The sequence below is a fragment of the Littorina saxatilis genome, linkage group LG5 (assembly GCF_037325665.1).
Source record: "Littorina saxatilis isolate snail1 linkage group LG5, US_GU_Lsax_2.0, whole genome shotgun sequence".
Classification (NCBI taxonomy): domain Eukaryota; kingdom Metazoa; phylum Mollusca; class Gastropoda; order Littorinimorpha; family Littorinidae; genus Littorina; species Littorina saxatilis.
This window is the reverse complement of record NC_090249.1, coordinates 63,467,625-63,480,953: the sequence shown is the minus strand read 5'-3', so window position 1 is coordinate 63,480,953 and position 13,329 is coordinate 63,467,625. Positions and strand designations below refer to the sequence as shown.

General features: G+C 45.0%; 1 long non-coding RNA gene across 1 annotated transcript; it reads left to right on the top strand.

The window, feature by feature from the left end:
• Positions 1-2,407: 2,407 nt before the first annotated feature.
• On the top strand, positions 2,408-5,996 carry LOC138967687 (uncharacterized). The gene is made up of 2 exons (XR_011456022.1): positions 2,408-3,551; positions 3,942-5,996. It is a non-coding gene; the product is annotated as an uncharacterized lncRNA (long non-coding RNA).
• The last annotated feature ends 7,333 nt before the right edge of the window (positions 5,997-13,329 follow it).

The following is a 13,329-nucleotide window of genomic DNA, read 5'->3' as shown; positions in this document are numbered from 1 at the left end:
ACACCGTCAACCATGACATAGTGCGGTCAGCTACACCGTCAACCATCACATAGTGCGGTCAGCTACACCATCAACCATGACATAGTGCGGTCAGCTACACCGTCAACCATCGCATAGTGCGGTCAGCTACACCGTCAACCATCACATAGTGCGGTCAGCTACACCGTCAACCATCACATAGTGTGGTCAGCTACACCGTCAACCATCGCATAGTGCGGTCAGCTACACCGTCAACCATCACATAGTGTGGTCAGCTACACCGTCAACCATCACATAGTGCGGTCAGCTACACCGTCAACCATGACATAGTGCGGTCAGCTACACCGTCAACCATGACATAGTGCGGTCAGCTACACCGTCAACCATCACATAGTGCGGTCAGCTACACCGTCAACCATCACATAGTGTGGTCAGCTACACCGTCAACCATCACATAGTGCGGTCAGCTACACCGTCAACCATCACATAGTGTGGTCAGCTACACCGTCAACCATGACATAGTGCGGTCAGCTACACCGTCAACCATCACATAGTGCGGTCAGCTACACCGTCAACCATCACATAGTGCGGTCAGCTACACCGTCAACCATGACATAGTGCGGTCAGCTACACCGTCAACCATCGCATAGTGCGGTCAGCTACACCGTCAACCATCACATAGTGCGGTCAGCTACACCGTCAACCATCACATAGTGCGGTCAGCTACACCGTCAACCATCACATAGTGCGGTCAGCTACACCGTCAACCATCACATAGTGCAGTCAGCTACACCGTCAACCATCACATAGTGCGGTCAGCTACACCGTCAACCATCACATAGTGCGGTCAGCTACACCGTCAACCATCGCATAGTGCGGTCAGCTACACCGTCAACCATCACATAGTGCGGTCAGCTACACCGTCAACCATCGCATAGTGCGGTCAGCTACACCGTCAACCATCACATAGTGCGGTCAGCTACACCGTCAACCATGACATTGTGCGGTCAGCTACACCGTCAACCATGACATTGTGCGGTCAGCTACACCGTCAACCATCACATAGTGCGGTCAGCTACACCGTCAACCATCACATAGTGTGGTCAGCTACACCGTCAACCATGACATTGTGCGGTCAGCTACACCATCAACCATCGCATAGTGCGGTCAGCTACACCGTCAACCGTCACATAGTGTGCGGTCAACTACACCGTCAACCATCACATAGTGCGGTCAGCTACACCGTCAACCATCACATAGTGCGGTCAGCTACACCGTCAACCATCACATAGTGCGGTCAGCTACACCGTCAACCATCACATAGTGCGGTCAGCTACACCGTCAACCATCGCTCCTTCTGGTTCAGCGGGAGCAAGTCATTTGTGAAAGAAGAGAAGAGGAAGAAAGCGTCAGTTTTGAACAATGAACAGCAAAACAACGGCCATACACGCACGCACGCATGCACGCACGCACGCACGCACGCACGCACGCACAGACACACGCACACACACACACACTGACACGCGCGCGCACACACACGTTCTGTTTTTGCATGTGATTATGGCCGCGTGTACGTGCATTTTCGTGCACATCCTGTTTTCATTTGCCGTCATCCTGCATAAACATAAACATAAACATAACCATAAACATAAACACCTGGTATGGCTGCAAAGAGTGAGACAGGTATTGTGCGGTTTTAATAACAGGTGATTTGCCTCGCCTATCACTGAACCCAACCAGACAGGAACACGACAGTTAACACAGTTCACACAAAGAAGTAGGGGAAACAAGAACAAAGAGAAAAGAAGGGAACATCTGATATTTAACACAAAGCATGCGATGCAACATCTGTACACCTTGAGGTGCACTCGACGATGTTGGGAAATAACCGTCTGTCGGGTTTGTGAAAGAGTGAATACTTTTGGTTTTTGTGAGTTAAACTTTCCCACGCGACATTATAGGCCAGTCACTAGTGAGGAGTGTGTCTGAAACACGTGCACAAGGAGTGTAGAAAGATTGCCTCACTCGTAGCGAGAGTATTCACTCTTTCACACCCGACAGATTGATTTCATACAAACACATTTTCACACAGAAACGTAAACATGTTGAAGATGCAGAACTTGACGTCTCACAGGCAGGATCAGGAAGTAACTTCAACACTGCTCTGAGCGCTTCTGCATCTTTAACATTTGAAGTTGTGTTCACAGAAAAAAACATTGGGCAAGGGTCGTTTGACTCTAACATCATTTTGTAACATGCGCTGGGGTGAGTTGAGAGCGGGGTTTCTTGCTCTCTGTGGCGAGATGGCGAACATAATGACGGACAACCCCGTGCGGATCTCAGGCGTATTGCACACGAGTGCACTCCCCTCCCACTTCACTGCGCGTCGGATTTTAATGGCCTCTTGCCCGGTTTATAGAGAGCACAGTTTAGTGGGGCTCGTATGTTGCAGACGCACTCATAAATCATTCACATCTTGCAACAAACACCATACTTTGTGATATTGTTCCTTATAATTATTTAAGGGATTTCAGATACAGAGCCACTTCAGAAATCGTTTTTTTTTGTCTTTGATAGGGAATAAAAGGCTGCATTTACAGCAGACGAAATTCGTACCAAAAGCGCTCAGCAGTAAATATTCCCAACTCAGCAAATGTAAAATTCAATGGTTTACCATGCACCAGAAGTTGTCTGCTGATAACACATGCATGACATAAATACTCTTATGGGTATTTTTGTGTTCTGGTATTTAATTTGATCGTTTTTAGAATTTTATATATCCGCAGCATGAAAATTCAAGATGGCGGCCTCCGCAACATTGCGTGTTTTGATTTGAGCGAAAGCAACGTTTCTGAAGGTAAGTTTTCAAGAATACGCATCCATTCACCAATGTCACATCATTTTACTGTTTAATTCTCCCCTGGGGTCTGTTATTCATCGGGTGAAGCGCTGAAATGCAGAGACTTTGTTTAATCTTGCAATAGCTCATCAGCTGGATTGTGATGCTGATAGATCTAGATCTATCTGTTGATTACAAGTAAGAAAATCATGATCGCCACGCTGGTGATTTTAAACAGATTAAACGAACTTTGAATAAAAGGCGAGGAGAAAGAGATTGTTCATGGTATGATAAATGATTAGTCCTGCCTACGTTAAGGACTTCCATAAGGTGGGGAGGGGTAGAGTCAAAAACTGAGTGAGGGAAGGCCAGATAGTAGGATGACCAGCTGGAGATAAAAACACTCCACTCCCCATGTCTTTACAGTGTTGTGATCAAACTTTCAAAGACGGTAGGTAACAGACAAAAGCATACAGTGTATGCTAATCAAATGAGATAAGTGGTTTTGAAAAATGAAGAGGTACCGCTCTTTGAGTTTTACAATTTTGGTTTGTTGCTTGTTTCTCATCCTTTTGCTTATTTGAAGTTGACCGTGCATTGGTGTGAATTTTATTTTTACAGGATATATACAAGAGTTACACCACATGCCGGTTCCTGGGAACAAGCGTTCTGCATTTATTCCGGTGCCACAGAAGGGAGCCGATTTCACTAGTAGTAGTACTACTGTATCAAGGTTTGTTACCTAATACATCTTAACAGTAAGATATTTTTATTTGTATTAATTGGAACATGTTTGCACATCATTTGTAAGCGACCTCTGTGAATTTGATGGGTTTAACGTACGAACCCTCACTATGGTCAACATTCTGTTAGCGACTGTTTGAAGCGAATAAATGTAGCGGTCAGAAAGATTCCAGAATCAGTTGGGTCACTGGAAACTGTGTTTATTTGTTTTTTTAACCTGAAACAGTAAGAATTATACGAATTCATGAAATACAATTTTCTTTCGTTTTGGTCTGTTGTGTGAAGACTTGCTAACCCGGCTTTGACCGACTCTCTGAGATAGTAAACATTATTCAAATACATTCAAATAAAAATGTCACTTTTCATCTTTTGTGTGAAGGGTACCCCAGGCTGATTTCCTGCACCATGGATGTAGAGGAGGCCAGACAGTCTGCTTCTCATTCCAGCTGTGTTGCGTTTTTTTCTGCTCGTGAAGTGTATCGCCACATTGCCAAAGCCATTGGCCAAGAGAAGTCACCCTGTCTGCCCATTTTGCATAGCCTTACAGGCTGTGACACTATGTCGTTCTTCAATGGTATTGGGGAATCAGAAGGCTTGGGAAGTATGGCAAGCATTTGAAGACGTCACTCAAACTTTCTTTAGGTTGTCTGCTCCTCTTTGTAAGCTGAGTACCACTGACAGGGCAGCACAAGAGCTTTTTGGTGTACATCTGTAGGACAAAACCAGCAACGTACTGGGTGTAAACAGTGCTAGACGGTACCTCTTCAGTAAAAAGAGCTGCCAAATTGACCATAATCCCCTTACAAGTGAGGTGCTGCTGCAGGACATGAGATTGAGAAGAGCCATCTACCTATTAGACTTCCAAACTCTGTGGGCTGGCAGTTCAAGGCTGGAAAGTGGGAGTCATTCTGGACGAGCTTTCAAGAGGTATCCAGCGTGTGCCGAGAACTCATGAGGTGTGCCTGCAAGAAGAGCTGTACAACAAAACGCTGCAAATGCTGCTAAGAAGGACTGCAGAGCACAGCTCTCTGCAAATGTGCTTGCATGCCTGTGAAAACTGTCAACATCTAAACTGTGCAAAAATATTATTGCACCCATTTTCATACCCCAACTCAAACTTTTATTCCTGTGTCATTTTATTCAAACTGTCTGTGCCATTAAAGGCTCGCATCTTCGCTATCTGGCACATTTTTTTTTTAACATCATCATTTACGCCGTCAAAATAAGGATACCCTTGACGTGACAAAGAGATGTGACAAAAACTTCGGGTACCTTTTAAAAAGCCGACAATTCCTGAGGCACAACTGGGTCACTGTTGTATACGAAGAGAAAGTCAACTTGATTATCCATCCAGAACAGGTTGTTTTATTTCGCCATCTTGCATATTTCTAGTGTTGTGCCATTGTACCTACTGATGTATGTGTCGATCTCACGGATGAGATGTTTATGTGTCAAATTTGAGGGATACACAAGTCAACTAAAATCCATGTATTTTAGCAATGACCAAGTGGGTTGCGTTGAAACTTTCAGGAATGTGTGTCTACGCACGAGGCGTAGTTCAACCGTTTGAGTACACTTTCAAATCTTCACGAAATAATATTTTAAAAACTGCCACAGGTTTGTTGGCTTACATCCCACATATTTTTGACTTCGCATGTATATATGACAGATGGTTGTTTCAAGTACTGCCAAAGTTTCTTTTGAGTATAGACACTTGCCGGAATGTGCTAGTTGTGTAAACACATGAGAACAAAGAACGTTTTCGAAATACAGCGATTATGAATTTTAGTCGACTTTTGAGTTGATACATTACATTTTTATCAGTTTTATTTTGGGGGTACCCTTATTTGGGCGGCGGTCAAATAACCCATGTAAAGGCCACCTTTTATCTTAAAAGTGTTCCAGTTAGCCAAGTTGAGTGCCCTCAATAGCATACATTGAATATAACAGCACAGGAATGAATGTTTTCGTTTTGGTATGAAAATTGGTGCAATATATTTATTTTTGCACAGTTTAGGTAATCCACAAATTCTTCAACCCTGCCACCCACACCGTCCAATCATTCTCTGCACCAACAATACATGTATTGTTTTGTTTAAAAATGTGTTTGTGTTAGTTTCTATTGCAAGAGAATGTCTTGTAGCATCAAAAATGCCTAAATACCCTTTTATTGGCGGCCATTTTGAAAATTGTAAAAAAACTACTGATTTCTTAATTTTTTCATGGTGGCTCTGTATCAGGTTTTGTTAAGCAAAAGCAAATGTCCATTTACGCCAAATTTGCTGTTAATCACATGAAGTGAAATATGCCTAACATACCCAACCGTTTACACTGGCGGCCATTTTGAAAAATTGTTTAAAAACTACCCATTTTTTTATTTTTCGCGATGGCTCTGTATCAGGTTTTGTTAAGCACATAAAACTCTTCATATTTGCTTAATTTGGTGTTTGTTGCATGATTTGAATGATTTTGCAACATAGGAGCCCCACTAGTTGTTTTTCTGTGTATGGCGTGTGGTGTTTTTAGTGTTTTTACTTGTCGTTGTTTAAAACTGGTCGCCTTGATGTGCGCGTTGGGATTGCTCGTTGTGTCAATCACATCAACATGCCATCGGCAGGCCACGCCCTCTGCGCCATCGGGAATCACAGGGAGATGAAGGGACAGAGTGCCAGGCAGACAGATACCTATGCATGGACACACACAGACACGGAAAAACACTGACAGAAAGAAACATGCACCCACGCACGCACGCAAGCACGCACGCACGCACGCACGCACACACACACACACACACACACACACACACACACACTGTGACACACACACGAACACACACACACACGAACACTGACACACACACGCACGCACGCACACATATACAAACACACACATACACACACTCTCTCTCTATTTCTTCATCTCTCCGTACTTCGATCTCGCGCCCCCCTCTCCCCCCTATCCCTCGCAAGACGTGACGTCATGATGTAGTATTGCTATGAAGAAGAAAGTTGTCAAAGCTTTAACCACTGAGCTGGCAGGAACCCGGCAAATGGCCTTCATGGACTGCTGGGCAATGTCATTGCTGCGGATGATGTCAGACAAGCCGACACAAATTGCTCTTTGCTTTCAGCTTCCCAACTCAATGTCCCCTGACGCCAGTGTACCGAACACGCCGAATAACACGTTGGGCTTACAGATGTTCCATCCTTACTTTCAAACATCCTCCCCATTCTACAAAACAGAATGGAATCTGGCTTCGGTGGAATTGAAATTAGTGGAGCAATCACTTTGTGACTTTTCACAAACAAACAATTGATCGAACAATTGTGTGTGTGTGTGTGTGTGTGTGTGTGTGTGTGTTTGTATGTGTGTGTGTGTGTGTTTGTGTGCGTGTGTGTGTGTTTGTGTGCGTGTGTGTGTGTTTGTGTGTGTGTGTGTGTGTGTGTGTGTGTGTGTGTGTGTGTGTGTGTGTGTGTAAGTGAGTATTTCTGTGTGTGTGTGTGAGAGAGACAGAGCTACAGAGAGAATTGAATTGAATTGAATCGGGTTTGTGAAAGAGCGTTCTCTTTCACGCACACACTCCTCACTGGCCTATTATGTCACGTGGGAAAGTTTGACTCACAAAAACCAAAAGTATTCACTCTTTCACAAACCCAATTCAATTCAATTGAATTGAAATGAATTGAATTGAACCCCGCTCTCAACTCTCAACTCGCCCAAGCGCAAGAGAGAGAGAGAGAGAGAGAGAGAGAGAGAGAGAGAGAGAGAGAGAGAGAGAGAGAGAGAGAGAGAGAGAGAGAGAGAGATACAGAGAGAGATACAGAGACAGATACAGAGACAGATACAGAGACAGAGAGACAGAGATATCACGAAGAGCGAGCAACTCGTGCACGTTCGATAACATCCACTTTCTTGATTAATGTGTACCGTATTTACTTGATTATCTGCCTTTGATCTCACTGTCTTGTTCATCTCACCTCACTGTCTTGTTCTTCTAATCTAACAGTTTGTTATGAGCAGAGCAGTGTTCAACAAAAAGGTCACCCAGTCGGAATCGACCTAATCCACTGAGCCGCCACGGATCCAAGCCAGGGCAAAAAGCACCAATCAGCATGAGGCTTTTACGGGACCGCGGGGGCAGAAAACTCATTCTCGTTCTCTTTCACGCACCCACGAGACTGCGCGAGATGTTGGGTGTCTTATGTACAAATGACTCACCCCTTGCAAAAATACGTCATTCACTAAGTGAGTCCGGGACAATTTCGAGGGAGCCGCCTGGACTTGGCAGAATTAGACAAAACACACAGACAGAAAGAGCAATGGCAGAATCGGATGAAATGTTAGTAGGGACAGAGACAAAGCAGAGATGTCGCTGTTTTCCCCGCACGGCAAAGGTTTTCATGACAAGTTGGTAGTCTGTGGGCACCTCGCGAACCCTTTTTTACCGTTGAAAGCTTCAGGGTTAATACAAAACAACAACATTAAGTTAGCCCGAGTACCACAAAGCTTTGGAATTATGCTTCATGCGCTTGCAATTCGTTCAATCAGTATCGACAGCGTGACATGTCACAACATTCAAGTTGGTTCGTCTTTAACATGCACGTACTCTAACCCTAACATGCACATACCCTAACCCTAACATAAGTACAAACCCTAACCCTAACATACACGTACCCTAACCCTAACATAAGCACAAACCCTAACCCTAACATAAGCACAAACCCTAACCCTAACATACACGTACCCTAACCCTAACATAAGCACAAACCCTAACCCTAACATACACGTACCCTAACCCTAACATAAGCACAAACCCTAACCCTAACATACACGAACACAAGAATGTATGAATGACAAAGAACAAATGTTTATTTTTGAATGTTTTATGTATGTTTTATTACGGACACAAAAGCTCAGCAATGCAATTTCTCTTTTAGAGATTAATAAAGTTTATTGTATTGTATTGTATTGTATTGTACGTACCCTAACCCTAACATAAGCACAAACCCTAACCCTAACATACACGTGCAGCAACAAGGGATATGTAAGAACCATTCAAGTCAAGGTCCGGTCCATCTTGTGAGAGTGACCGTGTGAAGCAGACACATCTGTCCGGCCCATCTTGTGAGAGTGACCGTGTGAAGCAGACACATCTGTCCGGCCCATCTTGTGAGAGTGACCGTGTGAAGCAGACACATCTGTCACGGCTTCAGTACATGTGACACGAGCACCCTTCCACTGGGACACATAGCAAACATCAACATCCTGGCTGCCTTCTGTACACTGGGAATTGTACTCTGCATGTATTTCGTAACTGACACCTGTGTCAATCGGAGAAATCGATTTCAAAACAAACATTCCAACTGTGCAAAGGAAGCTTTCAGAGGCTGGATTTGATTGATTTGATTGATTTGATTGATTTGATTTATTTTGTTGATTTTGTTGATTTTTTTTTATAAATGTCTAGATCAGAGATGGCGGTACACGATCGCTCACACAAGACGGTCGGGACCTCTATATCCACGTTTTAATCGGTGCTTAAAAGGGTGAATGATGTTTTTTTTGGAATAACTGGTAACAAATCACTAAAGGAACCATCTCCCCTTCTCCCTCAACCCCCCCCCCCCCCACATCCCCGTCTAATTTTGAGTTTGTGGTGGGGTTTTGTTCTCAGAGTCTTGTGTGAAACACACACACAAAGAGATGGTTACACAAAGCACGACTGACACAGGGGCAGGGCAATGCCGCTCATACCTGTCAGGACGACTAACCACCCGCCTCTCGCCAGGACGACTAACCACCCGCCTCTCGCCAGGGACGATCCCGCCTCTCGCCAGGGACGATGTTTTGGCTGGGGGGAAATAATGCAGCGGATAAATAACTACACGTGAGGACACTCCACCAATGCAACATAACACACAACGCCCCACGCATAGAGTGACACATAGAGAGAGAGAGAGAGAGAGAGAGAGAGAGAGAGAGAGAGAGAGAGAGAGAGAGAGAGAGAGAGAGAGAGAAAGACAGACAGACAGACAGACAGACAGACAGCCAGAGAGTCAGACACATTATACTGTGGACGTTCCGGCAAATTTGCTAAAGAAAAAGTAATCCTAGCAATACCCCTGGGGGCTCTATCATTTGTGCTGCCCCTGCCCTCCCCTCTCCCACCCCCCCCCCCCCTCCTCCCTCGGCGCTCCCCACAGCACCGCATGCAAGTCCACGAGTTGATGCCGCTTCTCGTTCCGCCACCGCTACCCCCGACACTGATCCAGGCTTCCGATTCAAACGCCAATCAATTCCATGTTTTCCTTACAAGTGCGTGTGGTAGAGAATGAAGGACAGACCGCGGCGAAGAGCGTTCTCTGGTCGAATGGAGGAATAATGATAGGTCATTGCCCCAAATGGAGGACACATCCATGGAAAATGAATGCAACTCTTTTCAGTGACGGCATTTTCCCCCATTCTCAGCATCCAAATCACCCACAATTCCCCGGATCCGTTCTGTATTTCCGCTGCCCCGTCACCCCCGTCTTTATACCGCAAATTTTTTTATGCAAACGTCAGCGTAAAGCGTGCCTATGTTTAATGGTGAATGAAAGAGACCTGGAAAGCTCTATGGGTCTTTGAACGCCAATAAATCAGGGAGGCAGAGCTCTCATTGTTGTGCACAGCACATTTTGATCGATTTTCCAACATCTAAAAGGGAACCAGCGCGGGGCTTGCACATATTTTGAAGTTTGTGATTTCTAAAGTTTCTGGAAAGCGCGGCCTGTGTGTGTGTATGTGTGTATGTTGCCATGGTTTCTTGCGGGTCATGTTTTTGTCTCCGGATGGGATTCGCTTGCGAGCGCGCGCACACACACACACACACACACACACACACACACACACACACACACACACACACACACACACATATATATACACAGACACAGACACACACACACATATACACACACACACATACACACACATACACACACACGCACGTACACACACACACACACGCACACACACACACACACACACACACACACACACACACACACACACACACACACACGAATTTGTGACAACCACGCAACATATCAGAAACTAGAATGATACTTGGCAGCCAACCACACGGTCCTGTCACGACCAACGATCACAGCAACCATGTCTGAGTCGCATCAAGGACCACAAAGGTTAGCATCACGACCAACGATCACAGCAACCATGTCTGAGTCGCATCAAGGACCACAAAGGTTAGCATCACGACCAACGATCACAGCAACCATGTCTGAGTCGCATCAAGGACCACAAAGGTTAGCATCACGACCAACGATCACAGCAACCATGTCTGAGTCGCATCAAGGACCACAAAGGTTAGCATCACGACCAACGATCACAGCAACCATGTCTGAGTCGCATCAAGGACCACAAAGCTTAGCATCACGACCAACGATCACAGCAACCATGTCTGAGTCGCATCAAGGACCACAAAGGTTAGCATCACGACCAACGATCACAGCAACCATGTCTGAGTCGCATCAAGGACCACAAAGGTTAGCATCACGACCAACGATCACAGCAACCATGTCCGAGTCGCATCAAGGACCACAAAGGTTAGCATCACGACCAACGATCACAGCAACCATGTCTGAGTCGCATCAAGGACCACAAAGGTTAGCATCACGACCAACGATCACAGCAACCATGTCTGAGTCGCATCAAGGACCACAAAGGTTAGCATCACGACCAACGATCACAGCAACCATGTCTGAGTCGCATCAAGGACCACAAAGGTTAGCATCACGACCAACGATCACAGCAACCATGTCTGAGTCGCATCAAGGACCACAAAGGTTAGCATCACGACCAACGATCACAGCAACCATGTCTGAGTCGCATCAAGGACCACAAAGGTTAGCATTACGACCTTTGTGCGACCTCAAAGGGGAACAACTTTACAAGCTATCCAGGGGAGATTTTCTCCCGTAACCTCACCACTCCCAGACGCAAGCAGGACCATGACCGATGCCGTTGCACAACTCCGGAGAGAAAAACCACATGCCAAAACTCTGTTGAGAAACCACGCCATCAAATGATTCCTGCGGGACTTTTTACTTGTCAGAGCAACCCATGCCCAACTTGCAGCGTAAGCATAATGTTTCTGTGCTGGCAATGCCCCTGCTGGCAATAGAACTATACGCCTCGGTGTGAAAGGATGAAGTGTCTGCCTGTTTACACGTCCGGCAGACCATAGTTCCTAGGTGTCGTCCAGCATATCACCTCATACATGTCGTCCAGTATATCACCACATACATGTCCTTCAGTATATCACCACATACATGTCGTCCAGCATATCACCACATACATGTCCTCCAGCATAATACTACATATATGTCGTCCAGTATATCACCACATACATGTCGTCCAGCATATCACCACATACATGTCGTCCAGCATAATACTACATACATGTCGTCCAGCATATCACCACATACATGTCGTCCAACATATCACCACATACATGTCGTCCAGTATATCACCACATACATGCCTTCCAACATATCACCACATACATGTCGTCCAGCATATCACCACATACATGTCGTCCAGTATATCACCACATACATGTCCTCCAGTATATCACGACATACATGTCTTCCAGTATTATTATTATTATTATTATTGTGATCATTTTTATGCGCCTAATCTAGATATAGCCCTAGGCGCTTACATATTAATTTCTGCCGTTTGAAATGGAATTTTTTACAGACAGACAGACAAACAGACATTTTTTACACACAATATATAACGCATTCATATCACCACATACATGTCATCCTGCATATCACCACATAAATGTCGTCCAGCATATCACCACATACATGTCCTCCAGTATATCACCACATAAATGTCGTCCAGCATATAACCACATAAATGTCGTCCAGTATATCACCACATACATGTCGTCCAGTATATCACCACATAAATGTCGTCCAGTATATCACCACATAAATGTCGTCCAGTATATCACCACATAAATGTCGTCCAGTATATCACCACATACATGTCGTCCAGCATATCACCACATAAATGTCGTCCAGTATATCACCACATAAATGTCGTCCAGTATATCACCACATACAGTCACTGTACATGTCGTCCAGCATATCACCACATAAATGTCGTCCAGTATATCACCACATACATGTCCTCCAGTATATCACCACATACATGTCCTCCAACATATGACTACATATATGTCGTCCAGCATATCACCACATACAGATAATACATGTCCTCCAACATATCACCACATACATGTCCCTGATAGGACATTCCCTGTGAGGACGTCAGGCCCCAAATTCTGTTCTCTTCCTAGGATAATGTTCCCCTTATATTCGTGTTCTAGACACATAAGGAATAGATGTCGCTCGGGACCCGAAGTCCGCCCCCTAAGAATAGATTTTCTTTCCCAGGTACGCAAAATAGTCCGCTCAAAATCTATGAATAATCGGCTGGATGTATAAACGTGGGACTATCGTTCCCAGGAACAGACGATTTCCCAATTTCCCAGCGGACACATTTTTCTTTTACACCGGAAAACAGTGTTAGTCCAAGAACATAAGTTGTATGTGAAGATAGCACCTGCACCGTGCTGACCATGCTGACAGTGACTGTAGACCAAGCCCGGAATAAGGGCATCATTACACTGCGACACATTCACAACATACAAGATACAAGAAGTTTTATTGTCCTCATCAATACAAGGAAATTTG